Genomic DNA, 12,261 nt, shown 5'->3' with positions numbered 1-12,261 from the left:
ACCTGTGGGACGAAAATCTGACTCTTTTCAGAGTCCCATGCAAACATTCTCCCATAGACTTGTATAGCAGAGCACGTGCACAGAGGACTCTGAACAGAGTCAGATTTTCATCTGGCGTCGCAGGATCCAGACAGCGAGCGAGTATAAAAAAGTCATCACCCGGCTCCCTGTCACCTGACCTAACAGCGCCATAAGTTAGTTTACGGTACTTTACGCAGGTGACAGGTTCCCTTTAATGTTTTTTACAGGCATTAAAGACATGACCTCTAATTTAGTTGCTTCTTAAGTATTTAATACTCGTTTTTTCTGTGGCCACATGGTTTGAATTTTAGCCCTTTAGTTGCGTGTTTCCCCATCAGAAAACCCATGGTTAATATGTTCCAGACACATGGAAATAATAATAGTTGATGAAAACATTCCCCTATATCACGCAGCTAATGTACTGATACAGGGGCGGATTTACTATTGAAAATCTGACAGTTTTCTGGTGCAAATTGTAACATATAGGGCATATAGCTGAGGATACGACAGATTCAGCAGAGTCACTGATAACTGTGGCGAATCTAAAGACAGTCTAGTCTACTATTAGACAGTATTAGTAATTCCCCTCATTTATTTGGAGATGGGGGGGGGGCACCATTTTTTTTATTTGAGGCTCTCTGCTAAATATATATAACTGCTGTTAGTAAGTCATTCAATGTATCATATGTAGAGCACTGAGCACATATAGCTGAGGCAGAGGCCTAACTTGAAACTCCTGGGCCCCAATGCAAAACCTGTAACAGGGCCCCTAATATAATGCTTTATTCATAGTACTGGGCTCCCTATATGGAGAAGAGAGGCCTTATGGGCCCCCTACGGCTCCTGGGCCCGGGTGCAACCGCATCCCCTGCATCGCCTATAGTTACGCTTATGAACTGAGGACATATACAGTAGGTTAAGGGCTCCTGCACACAAGCGCAAACTGCTGACCATAGAACTCATTGATTTCAGCAACTTCCCAAACATTAAGCATTTTTGGGCCACATTTCCATCAAGCAAGAAAATTTGCCACATGCTCTATTTTTGTTCACTTTTGCACACTCAAGGTACCACAGTCTGCTTGAAATTGTGCCCCAAATTGTGCAATTTCGTGGTGTTAATTAATAACACCAGAGACTAAATAGGCTGCTGAACTGGTTCAAGACCGGCGTGGGTGTGTCCCGCGCTAATGTGAGTGGACCCAGCAGCGAAAAAAAAATACAGCAAAATGCGCGGGAAAGTGTGCGAAAGTACGTGATAGCGCTCCATTATGAGCACAATCATGTGATCCTCTCATGAGCACATCTACGTATACGTTTGTGTGCAGCAGCCCTAAGATTTCTTTTACAAGACGATTCCCCTGATATAGGCCGCCTGCAGACGGGCGGAAATTCCGCAGCGGGATTTCCCGCGGAATTTCTGCCCTTGGAAGCTGCCATAGGATTGCGTTAACAAACGTAATCCTAGGCAGACAGCCGCAGTTTGTCCGCACATGAAAGAGACAGGGGTGCGGGCCATAGGTGAGTACGCGCTGCTCTCTGCAGCCGGATCTGACCCGGCCGTCTGCAGGCGGCCTTAACTAGTGTTGATTGACAAAGCCTGTTGATCGACGCTCTTTTACATGGGCTGAGAATCACCGGCATGGGGTCTGTTTTAGTAGTAATAATAAATGTTTCTTTTAAATCAGCCTAGGCAAACACGTGTGTGTATGTGTGTGTATTAGAGATGAGCGAACGTGCTTGGCCACACCCCTTTTTTGCCCGAGTACCGCGATTTTCGAGTACTTCCGTACTCGGGCGAAAAAATTCGGGGGGCGCCGTGGGTGAGTGTGGGGTTGCAGCAGGGAGTGGGGGGGAGAGGGAGAGAGAGAGTGCTCCCCCCTGTTCTCCGCTGCTACCCCCACTCACCCACGGCGCCCCCCGCCCCCGGCGACCCCGAGTACTTTTCACTCGAGTACTGAAGTACTCGAAAATGGCGGTACTCGATCGAGTAATTACTCGAAACGAGTACGTTCGCTTATCTCTAGTGTGTATATGTGTGTATATATATATATATATATATATATATATATATATATATATATATATATATACACACACACACTGTTATATCCAACTTCATAGGAAATAACTAGCAGTTAAACGGTTAAACATCTTCGTGTACAACATCAGAATGTGTTAGATCCTTGTATCTATCTCCCACACATGTTTCTGGCAGAGCAGTTGTGTATTCTGATTGGATAATCTGCTCCCTTACAGATAAGATTATACCTCTCTGCAAATTCTTTCACTTTTGATACTTTACTAACATGTGAATTACCAATCCTGCATGAGCACAATAACTCTTTTTGTATACTCCTATTTGTATACTCCTATTTTGTGATGTAACGTTTGTCTGTAAAAGCGATTGTATTCCTTTGAATAAATCAGAAGGGTATTAGAGACTGACTGATAACAGGAGTCGGCTCAAATACATTATCATGCATGAAGCTTCTCATTATAACCAATTTGGAGCAGACTGGTGAAATCTTCGGGAATATGATATTATTCCCATAACAGGTCAAACAATTTTTACTACAATCGTTGGTCACCATAGAGACCGATGTACATCTCCCCATTCACCCGAACATTTAAACCATTCATTGGCTGGTCGTTGCCCCTTTTACATGGCCCAGCAATTGGGCTAACAAATGATCAGTCAACTTTTCTTGCCCGATAATCAGTCTGCATGAAAGACCGTTTACAAGGAAGTTCCTAGGAATATTCTTTTACCCAATCATCAAGCCACGTGAAGGTGCCCCCCACCACCTGACTAACGAGCAAGTGGGGTATGTGCTGCCAATAGTGATGAAGCTCTATGGAGGGTTCGAACGTTCCTATGAATGATCATGTTGGCCTGTGTAAAGGCCAGGCAGATGAATGTTAGTCTCGTTGATCAGCACTTGTCATTAGCAGAAAATTGGATACTACATTGCACCATAAAGTGGGCAATTGTCTCCAACAGCTTGGACACATGTATTACATCCTAAACATTATTGCTATTTTAGCTATGAATGGATAGCTATGACTGTGACTGTGTCTCCAGCTCACTGTTATATTGACTAGTAAGGAAACATGCTGAGTAGAACTTGTCTTTCTTCAGTTGATTGCATGCCAAAGCTAATTACTTGATTCTAGCTCATTACTTGATGCCTGATGTCTTCTTAGTTGGCTTTTAGATCCACTTAAACCTACAAGCATATAGTGGCGTCTGAGTTGTTATGAGGCCTACAGTATTTCCTTGCTGCTAATGCATCACTTTGCTGTATGGACAACAAATACCATTAATGATATCTGATCTCCCATCTAATCTGCAAAAATAAAGAAAAACATTTCTGTTATTACACCTCCCATGCATTTCATTACTGATAAGAAGGAAGCTTCCTATGGCTGAGCTGGGAGTCATTTTATTGTATACAGGCCAGGTGACAGTAAGGTAGGCACTATTTGTGTGCTTACCCCTTGACGCGAAAAGATGTACTTCAAGCTGATGGCTCGGGCACAGAAGTAGTGATTCGCAGCCAAGTTCCCATTGCAATGGCTGCGATCAGAAAAGCCAATTAATCTCTTACATGGTGCAGTCAATGCTTAAATGCGTAAGGGGCTAAGAGCTACCATGACAGCTAGGAGCCTAGCTGAGATCCCCAGGTCTGCCACTGGTGCCTATAAGGTAACGCCGACAGACAAAAGTGCTTTGAAATGCTACGAGTATACATTCTAAAGCATTTTATGAGCAGCAAGCGATTTTTGCTTCAAGTCACATGTTAGGCAAAAAAGTAAAATTATAGGGGTTGTCCAGGCAGCACTCGTCAGGATACACCGGGGTCGGATAGGAAGCACTGCTCCGACCACTGTGTTGTGGCCGGCACTTGTAATTGCAGGGTAGCTCTCATTGAAATCAACGGGACCCCAGTCTGTAATTACAAGCATACCTCCCATTGGTTTCCATGAGATCTGTGCTTGCAGTTACAAGCACCGGCCACTACACAGGGGTCGGAGCAGCGCTTCCGCTTTCACTTTGGTGTATCTGGAAAACCCTTAAAATTTAATAATGTTTTAGAAAAAAAAAGTTTTCCCACCAAAGCATAAGTAAGAAAACCTTAAACGTTGGTTGTTTTGTTGAAAATTATTTTAGTTTTGTAAAAAATAGTTCACCAAGAACGAATTTACATATTCGCTGCTGCGATTGTAATGATCCATAAAATCCATGCTACTTCTAAGTAATGTACTGGGTATGGCACTCGACCGTGGAGGACTCTGCCAGTTTTTTTTTTTTTCGTCCTCACCTTTCAACAGCCATAACTTTGTATTTTTCCGTGAACGTCGCCATACGAGGCTCGTGTTTTGCTGGATGAGGTTTGATTTTTAAGTGGTACTATTTAATGTAAAGTACTGGAAAAACTTAAAAAATGTTGTAAGTGGGATAAAATGGAAATAAAAAAACACAAATGCGACATTTTATGGCGGCGTTGTTCATTCGCCATTCAGTAACAAAGGAGATGTTAAATGAATTCTGCAGGTTCGTGTGACTTTTAAAAATTAAAGAGACCTAGAAAAAAATCAGTTTGTGTTGCAGCATTCTGATACTCCTAACTTTTCCATTTATGTTTTTTTTTTTGCAGGCGGAGGGCTTAAACACGTGGGCGTGATTTTGTCCCATTTTACGGCCATGGAAATCAGGACTGCAAAATGGGGCGAAACAAAACCATCTATTTTAGTGGGTTTGTTTTGACTATTGGAATTCTCAAGCATTAAAGGGGTTGTCCCGCGGCAGCAAGTGGGTCTATACACTTCTGTATGGCCATATTAATGCACTTTGTAATGTACATTGTGCATTAATTATGAGCCATACAGAAGTTATAAAAAGTTTTATACTTACCTGCTCCATTGCTGGCGTCCTCGTTCCCATGGAGCCGACTAATTTTCGCCCTCCGATGGCCAAATTAGCCGCGCTTGCGCAGTCCGGGTCTTCTGCTCTCTTCAATGGAGCCGCTCGTGCAGAATGCCGGCTCCGTGTAGCTCCGCCCCGTCACGTGCCGATTCCAGCCAATCAGGAGGCTGGAATCGGCAATGGACCGCACAGAAGAGCTGCGGTCCACGGAGGGAGCAGACCCCGGCGGCCATCTTCAGCAGGTAAGTATGAAGACGCCGGACCGCCGGGATTCAGGTAAGCGCTGAGTGGTTTGTTTTTTTAACCCCTGCATCGGGATTGTCTCGCGCCGAACGGGGGGGGGGGGGGGTTGAAAAAAAAACAAAAACCGTTTCGGCGCGGGACAACCCCTTTAATACTGCGTGTAAGAAAAGATACAATGTGCCCTATCCTTCTCGCACGTAGTTTTTTTTTATCTGCGAGGATCATAGGGCAGGACTTTCTTTTCTTTTTTCAAACTTTTGCGCAATAGTCAGAACCCCGGTTCATGTGCTAATACGCTCTGTAGCGATGAGCATATTAGTGCATACGCCCCTGCGTTTAAGCCCTGAGCTGTAGTTTTTATGTATCACTTTGGGTTGCATATACCATTTTTTGGCAACTTTTTGTTTCTTTCTGGGGGCTGGAACAAATAAAGAAACCCCCACAATTCTGGCATTATGAACCATGCAAAACACGACCAGTGGACAGGCGCTGCTCAGGAGACGTTAGTGCATACCGTATTACCGGTGGCACCTACCTAATGGTCATGTTTTGTATGGTACATGGTAGTCCCAGTTTGAGTTCCAAGGGAAGGACCTTCCCCAGTAGGACCAGATCAAGGCTTACAGCTCGACCACTGCATTTATATTACCAACCCCAATGTGATGCTCATCATTAGCACAACCAGACCAGGTGAGAGCATTACCTGCCTGTTGGTTTACCCTTTTGTGGATTTTGGTGCGCAATTAGCCGTGGTCTATGGTATGTCGTGCGCCTATTCCATCCCGTGTGAAAGATCCCTCAGTGTCTGAGATGCTGCTCAAAAGGCTCCAATCGTCCAATGAAACATTTCAAACTCCACTGAGTCCAAAGGCTTGAATAAGGATTTGTTTGGACTTTGTGGGGACTGAGAAACTGAAAATGAGAATTTTTCATCGTTTTCCAAGTTAATTGAGTAAGTTACACTAACAAATTCTTAGTAAAATCTGATAAAATATCTTCTATTTACGTGCTTTACTTCAGAAGGATGTGGGTTCGTTGCTTCAATGAGCAATAAGCTATTTCCTCACATTTTTGTGCTTTGCAATATTTCCCAACGGTGTTACAGAATGAGTCTCCCCATTTCTGTAGAGTTTACATCAGTCTAAAAAGGAAGCGCATATACACTTTACATCACTATGGTTTCCTCATTTCCCGTGTTCAGACATCATTGTCTCCTGTTTACATGACCAATGCCGATGTCCTGAGGCGTAACTTGAAGCTTCTGGGCCCCAATGCAAAACCTGTAACAGGGCCCCCAACTATAGTGCTTCAGTTATAGTACTGGGCTCCCTATATGGAGAAGAGAGGCCTTATGGGCCCCTAAGGCTCCTGGGCCAGGGTGCAACCCCATCCCCTGCATCCCTATAGTTACCCCCCTGCCGGTGTACTTCTAGGCTCTTTATGCTTCTTTATAAATTACAGGATTACTCCCTTTAATGACACTCAGATACAGAAATTTGATTTTAATGGAAACAGAAATTCAAAAAGTTTCATTTAGAAAAACTATCTATCAGTAGGACCTCTATTTCATTTGTCAAGCTGCTGAGGTAAGATGAAAGCTACACTGTGATTGGTTACTATGGGCAACAAGGACCGTCCTATTGTTAGAAAGTTTCGCTAAATGAGTTCCAAAAAGTTTTATTCTGCCAAAGTTATCGCTAGGGGTAAATGAGACAAAATGGCTGCCAACGAAGACAGCAATATGTTTTGTGTCCTTGATTTTAATGTCTACCGGTCTGTTTTGAACAAAGTTTGGTGAAGATGTGCCCACCACAATTCGTAAGTGGTGCTCCAGTTTTAAGGAGAAAGGTTGCATCTGTAAGCGAAAACCATCTGACCGTTGACCAGTAGGTGTGGAAACAGTGGAGCGCGTCCGTGCAAGTTTACACGAAGTCCACAGAAATCCACCATCAAAGTGAGCAGAGAATTGGACGTCCCGAAGCGACTATGTGGGAGATACTGCGCAAATGTTTCCAATGCTATGTTATCCCTACTGATTGAAATTGTTACCGGCCCTGAAACCGGACGACAAAGCGCGGCGACGTTCTTTTTGTGAGAGTGTGCAAACTCTAATGGAAAGCAATGGTGTCATGGAATCTTTAGTGTTTAGTGATGAAGCCACCTTCCACCTTTCGGGCACAGTTAACAAACGCAATGTGGGAACCTGGGGGAGGGAAAACCCATCTGCTTACGTGGAGCGTATTCACAACTCCCGTAAAGTAAATGTGTTTGGCGCTGTGACCTGTAAGAAAGTGAACGGCCCCTTCTTTTTCCACAAGGAAACAATCCCAGGATTTTGTACCTGGACGCTCCAGATATGGCTTCTGCCACAGCCAGAACAGGAAATCTCAGGTTTCATCTTCCAACAGGAAGGGCTGTCCCCCTATTTTCACAATGAAGTCAGAAGTCAGCTCAATAGGTGACCACCAAATGTATTGGTGTGGAGGTGGTGACGATAGTGAACTTCTTCCCTGGACTCCACATCCCCCCGGCCTTACATCTTGTGATTTTTTTTCTCTGGGGAGTGTTTAAGGAGCTCAATAGACGACTACCAAACAGATGGATTCACTGTGCAGGTCGTGAAGATAGTGAACTGCTTTCTTGGCCTCCATACCAAGTGGCATATTTACAGTGAAACTAAAAACTTCCTAAAATATGTAGTTTTGTGGGGGAGGGGGGTTTATAAGGAAGTGATTTTGAAGATATGGCTTTAATACAACATAAATTTCAATATTGTTATGGTAAACATTACGTAATATGGAGAAGCTCTGCCAGTGGGTATTGCAAAGCGGATACTATATGAGCAAGCAATATGATCTGCCTCCCCCGCACCAGACTCACCCCTCTCCAATCCATCCTGAATGCGGCAGTCAGGCCCATCTTCCTGTCCAGCCGCTACTCAGACGCCTCTGCCCTGTGCCGGTTACTGCACTGGCTGCCCGTCAAATATAGAATTCAATTCAAACTCCCTACCTTCATCCAAAAAGCCCTCCATAGCACCGCGCTGCCCTTCATTGCTTCCCTCATCTCAATCCACCACCCAGCCCGTGCCCTCCGCTCCTATAACAAAATCAGGTTAAGTGCCCCTATAATGCAAACCTCTCATTCCTGCCACCAGAAACTTCTCCAGAGCAGCACCAGTCCTCTGGAACGCCCTACCCAAAATTATCTGGGCAATTCCCCACACACAAAACTTCAGGCGTGCTCTTAAAAAAGCACCCCTTCAGGGAGGCATACCATATTCCCTAAACCAAACCCCTCCCTCTTGCAGGTGATGTCGCTGTCTCTGACGGCAATCTCGGACTTGTCAGCCTGGAGAGCAACTTTAGCTGGTAATGGAGATTCTCCATTTCCACCTCCAGCGACAGATTGCTCTGATTGGCTGAAGTCGGCTGAGTGACAGCCGGCTGAGCCAATCAGAGCTAGCGCTTGATGCTTCCATGCCAGCGCTGCTAAAACAGGGCGGAATCTGCAGTAAACGCAGTGTTGAAAAGCGCTGCGTTTCTGCAAACGCCTGTGTGAGGGAGGCCTTAGACACCAGTCTTAGAACCTAAAAGTCAATACAAATTTCAGATTAGACTCCAATTTAAATCCAGACTTCAGACCCTTGAATAAATCTAGACCCCAAAGTCCTCACTCCCTGGATTCCACTGGATTGTCCAGTTTTGAACTATTGCGGACCTATCCTCAGCATTGGTCCTCAAGAGTTGATTGGCTGGGGTCTGCCCCTTGGAACCTCCACTGAGTAGGTGTCCACCCAGATGGTGTCACAGTATACAGAGTCAGAAGCAGGCAGCCCCATACACTTTGCAGTGGCCTGGATCGGTAATGCAGACACTAATTCCATTGAATTCAGTGCGAACACTATCTGCAATGCCAACCCAGGCCATTACCTCCAGCTCTGTACACACTGATTGCAGCCCTATAAGCAGCTGATTGGCGAGGATCCTGGGTGGCAGACTTCCCTGCTGATCAACCAATGATGGCCCAAATAACTCAAAAGTATTTGTGGTTTAATAAACTGGGATGAACGAGCAGTTGGTTGGTACTGGTAATATTTGCGTCTGTCAATGCTTAGGATTCATTAGGCTGCATGTGACATAATAATGATATTTAACAAAATGAAATTTAAGTATGTTTTTCTTATTTTCACAGTTTCTAATCAAATTTTATTGACGCCCATTTTTTTTTAAACAAAAAAAACCATCATGTCAAAATAGCGCACTATGAGGGTGCAAAACAAAATATGTACACTGCATAAAATGCTTTAATTAATACACAGCAAATTTCATTGTCTGCCAAATCAATCCGAGCGAAGGTTGGCGGGCAGTTTTGATGCAGATTCAACAAATATTTTTCCAGACATTTAGCAATTCAGTTGATACATAGAAACATCTGTGCACAAAAGTACTTAAGAATGTTGTGCCAGGACCTGCGCTCACACACATGTAATGGAAGAAAACAGAAGAAGGCTTTACGCCGCCACTAATTAATTATTTATAAGGTTTTTTTTATCTCTTGCTTCGAATCTTTGGTTGATTTCCCATTCCAGTCTTCCCAGTGATGATCGTGCCGCTCATCAGATAGGAGAGGGATCCTCATGATCCTCATATTGACTCAACTTCTATCCAAGTTCTCGGGAACAATTATTATGTTTTATGGCTTTGGCTAATTCCTTTCTACCATGACATTACAAGATGTCTGTGCATGACTAAGTCATTAAAGTTTTAACTGTAATCAGGTTTAGTGTCTAAAACTTTGCTCCAAAGTAAACTTCAAAGTCGCTTTCACACAGCCGAAAAAATCGTGCCAGATTTGTGAGTTGCGAGATGCACAAATATGATCCCCATTCTTTTGAATAGGGTCATATACATGAACGTTTTTGGTTTTTTTTGGCATCGGTGCAGGACAAAATCCCAACGTCCTATCTTTCGGCGTTCTCTCGGAACACCTTGCCCATTGTTTTCAAAGGGGTCGGTGATGTGCATGCGAGTGCCATGCAAGGTTTCCCATTGAGAACAATGGGAAATGCTTGCAGACTCTTCAGTGTGCCGGAGGATTGCAACTGTACTGGAGTGATGGGAGTAATGTTTGATACAAAATACCTCACATCCGAGGGTACCCCACCTGAGGCTAATTTCACACAGTTGAGTTTGATATTGGGCCGTGAAACTCAATATCATGCTTGTGCATGTGCGATGTCCCAGTGGATACAAGGCGTTTTTGTGTTAAAACCGCCTCCCATCACTTCAGTACAGTGGCGCTGAAAGCCATGCTGGAGGATCGGCAACTGTTTCCCATTGTTTTCGATTGGAAACCTCGCATTTCACTCGCTTGCACCCCGCATGCTGTGCAGTAAGTTTTCCGGGCCCCATTGAAACGAGGTGTTCCGAGGGAATGTTCCAATGCAATGCACAGAACAAAACAAAACCATTGATTTCAATGGTTTCGTTTTCACTAGCTGGATTCTTGTGTGTTAATACTATGCACAAAAACGTGCCCTATCTTTCTCACACATAGTCCCCTTCATCGCTGGGGACTTCCTTCATCTCAGCAAGGATGGACAGATTCCCCTGCAGAGGGGATAGAAGGATTTTCCTGCAGCAGTAAGAGTGGGGGAACTCCTTCTCACCTACAGGGGAATCCCTCCATCCCTGCTATGGGAATATCCCTCCAGCTCCCTGTGGGGGAACCACTCTATCGTCGCTACAGGAAAATCCCTCTAGCTCCCATAGGAGTCTATGAAGGCTTCTGCGCTTTACGCACCAATGATAGGTCAGAACTAGTGATGAGCGAGCATACTCGCTAAGGGCAATTGCTCGAGCGAGCATTGCCCTTAGCGAGTACCTGCCCGCTCGAGAGAAAAGGTTCGGCTGCCAGCGGTGGGCAGGGAGCGGCGGGGGAGAGCGGGGAGGAATGGAGGGGAGATCTCTCTCCCTCTCCCCCCCCCCCCTGCTCCCCTGCTCACTGCCGCAACTCACCTCTCACCCACGCCGGCAGCCGAACCTTTTCTCTCGATCGGGCAGGTACTCGCTAAGGGCAATGCTTGCTAGAGCAATTGCCCTTAGCGAGTATGCTCGCTCATCTCTAGTCAGGACCTATATTTTTGCTCTACAGGGAATTTCAGTCGCTCCAGTCCTTTTTTTTTAGGTGTGATTTTTTTTGGGGGGGCAGCTAAAATTCCTTCCTCTAAATGTTTCCATAGGAAGCCATTGGTTCTAATACTCACGTTTTTTTTGCACATGTAAGTTAGCTGTGAAAATTCCCTTGTGTGAATGAGCCATTAAGGCCTCATGTCCACAGGCGGGTCAGATTCCACATGCGGGTGCCCGCAGCTGAATCTGCCCCTGCCCGCGGCTTGCAACACTGTGTCTGCAGGCCGCTGCATGCGCGTGGATCTCTATTCTTCCAGGACATCTGTACTGCAGATGCTCCACACAGCTCACCATTGGACATACGCAGTTCAGATTTTTTTTTTACATCTCCTGCTCTTATCGTGGAATTTGCGGCCCATCTGAAGTGTCAACTGCAGATGGGCCACGGATCCGACGGCTTCCATTGACTTCAATGGAAGCCATCCGTGCGCAAATCGCAGTGAAAAGGAGCATGCTGTGATTTGTTTTCCCCATCAAAAGATCTGCAAAACAAATCTGCATGCTCTAATTCAGGTACGGACACCAATGTCATTCTCTGTGGGCGGCTTGAATTGCGGGGCACCTGCGGAGATTCCACAATTTAAATCTGCCCGTGGACATTGGGTATAAGGGGTTAAACAGGATGCTGCAGCCTGTAAACATTACATCATGATGGAGACACAATGAGGGTTTACTATATGACTGTTTGTTATCAAAGTACTAACTTGCCCTTGAGTGACTGAGTGAGTTACATGCTCCGCCCCTGATCACATGATGGTGACGTCATCACAGGTCCCTCAGTATTTTGACCAACTCCAACCGTCATCACAGGTTCTTCTGTGAGTTACATGTGATGATGTCATTCACTAAATCATACTATAAGTGGCGCATTGTG

The 12,261-nt window shown here is 45.0% G+C and overlaps 1 protein-coding gene across 2 annotated transcripts in view; it reads left to right on the top strand.

Moving 5' to 3' along the window:
- ANTXR2 (ANTXR cell adhesion molecule 2) overlaps nt 1–12,261 on the top strand; it is a 208,188-nt gene that overhangs the window by 27,813 nt on the left and 168,114 nt on the right. The window lies entirely within an intron of this gene.

Source organism: Eleutherodactylus coqui, chromosome 7, assembly GCF_035609145.1.
Source record: "Eleutherodactylus coqui strain aEleCoq1 chromosome 7, aEleCoq1.hap1, whole genome shotgun sequence".
NCBI classification, from domain to species: domain Eukaryota; kingdom Metazoa; phylum Chordata; class Amphibia; order Anura; family Eleutherodactylidae; genus Eleutherodactylus; species Eleutherodactylus coqui.
Note: the sequence above shows the minus strand (reverse complement) of the source record. Positions and strands in the feature narration are given on the sequence as shown.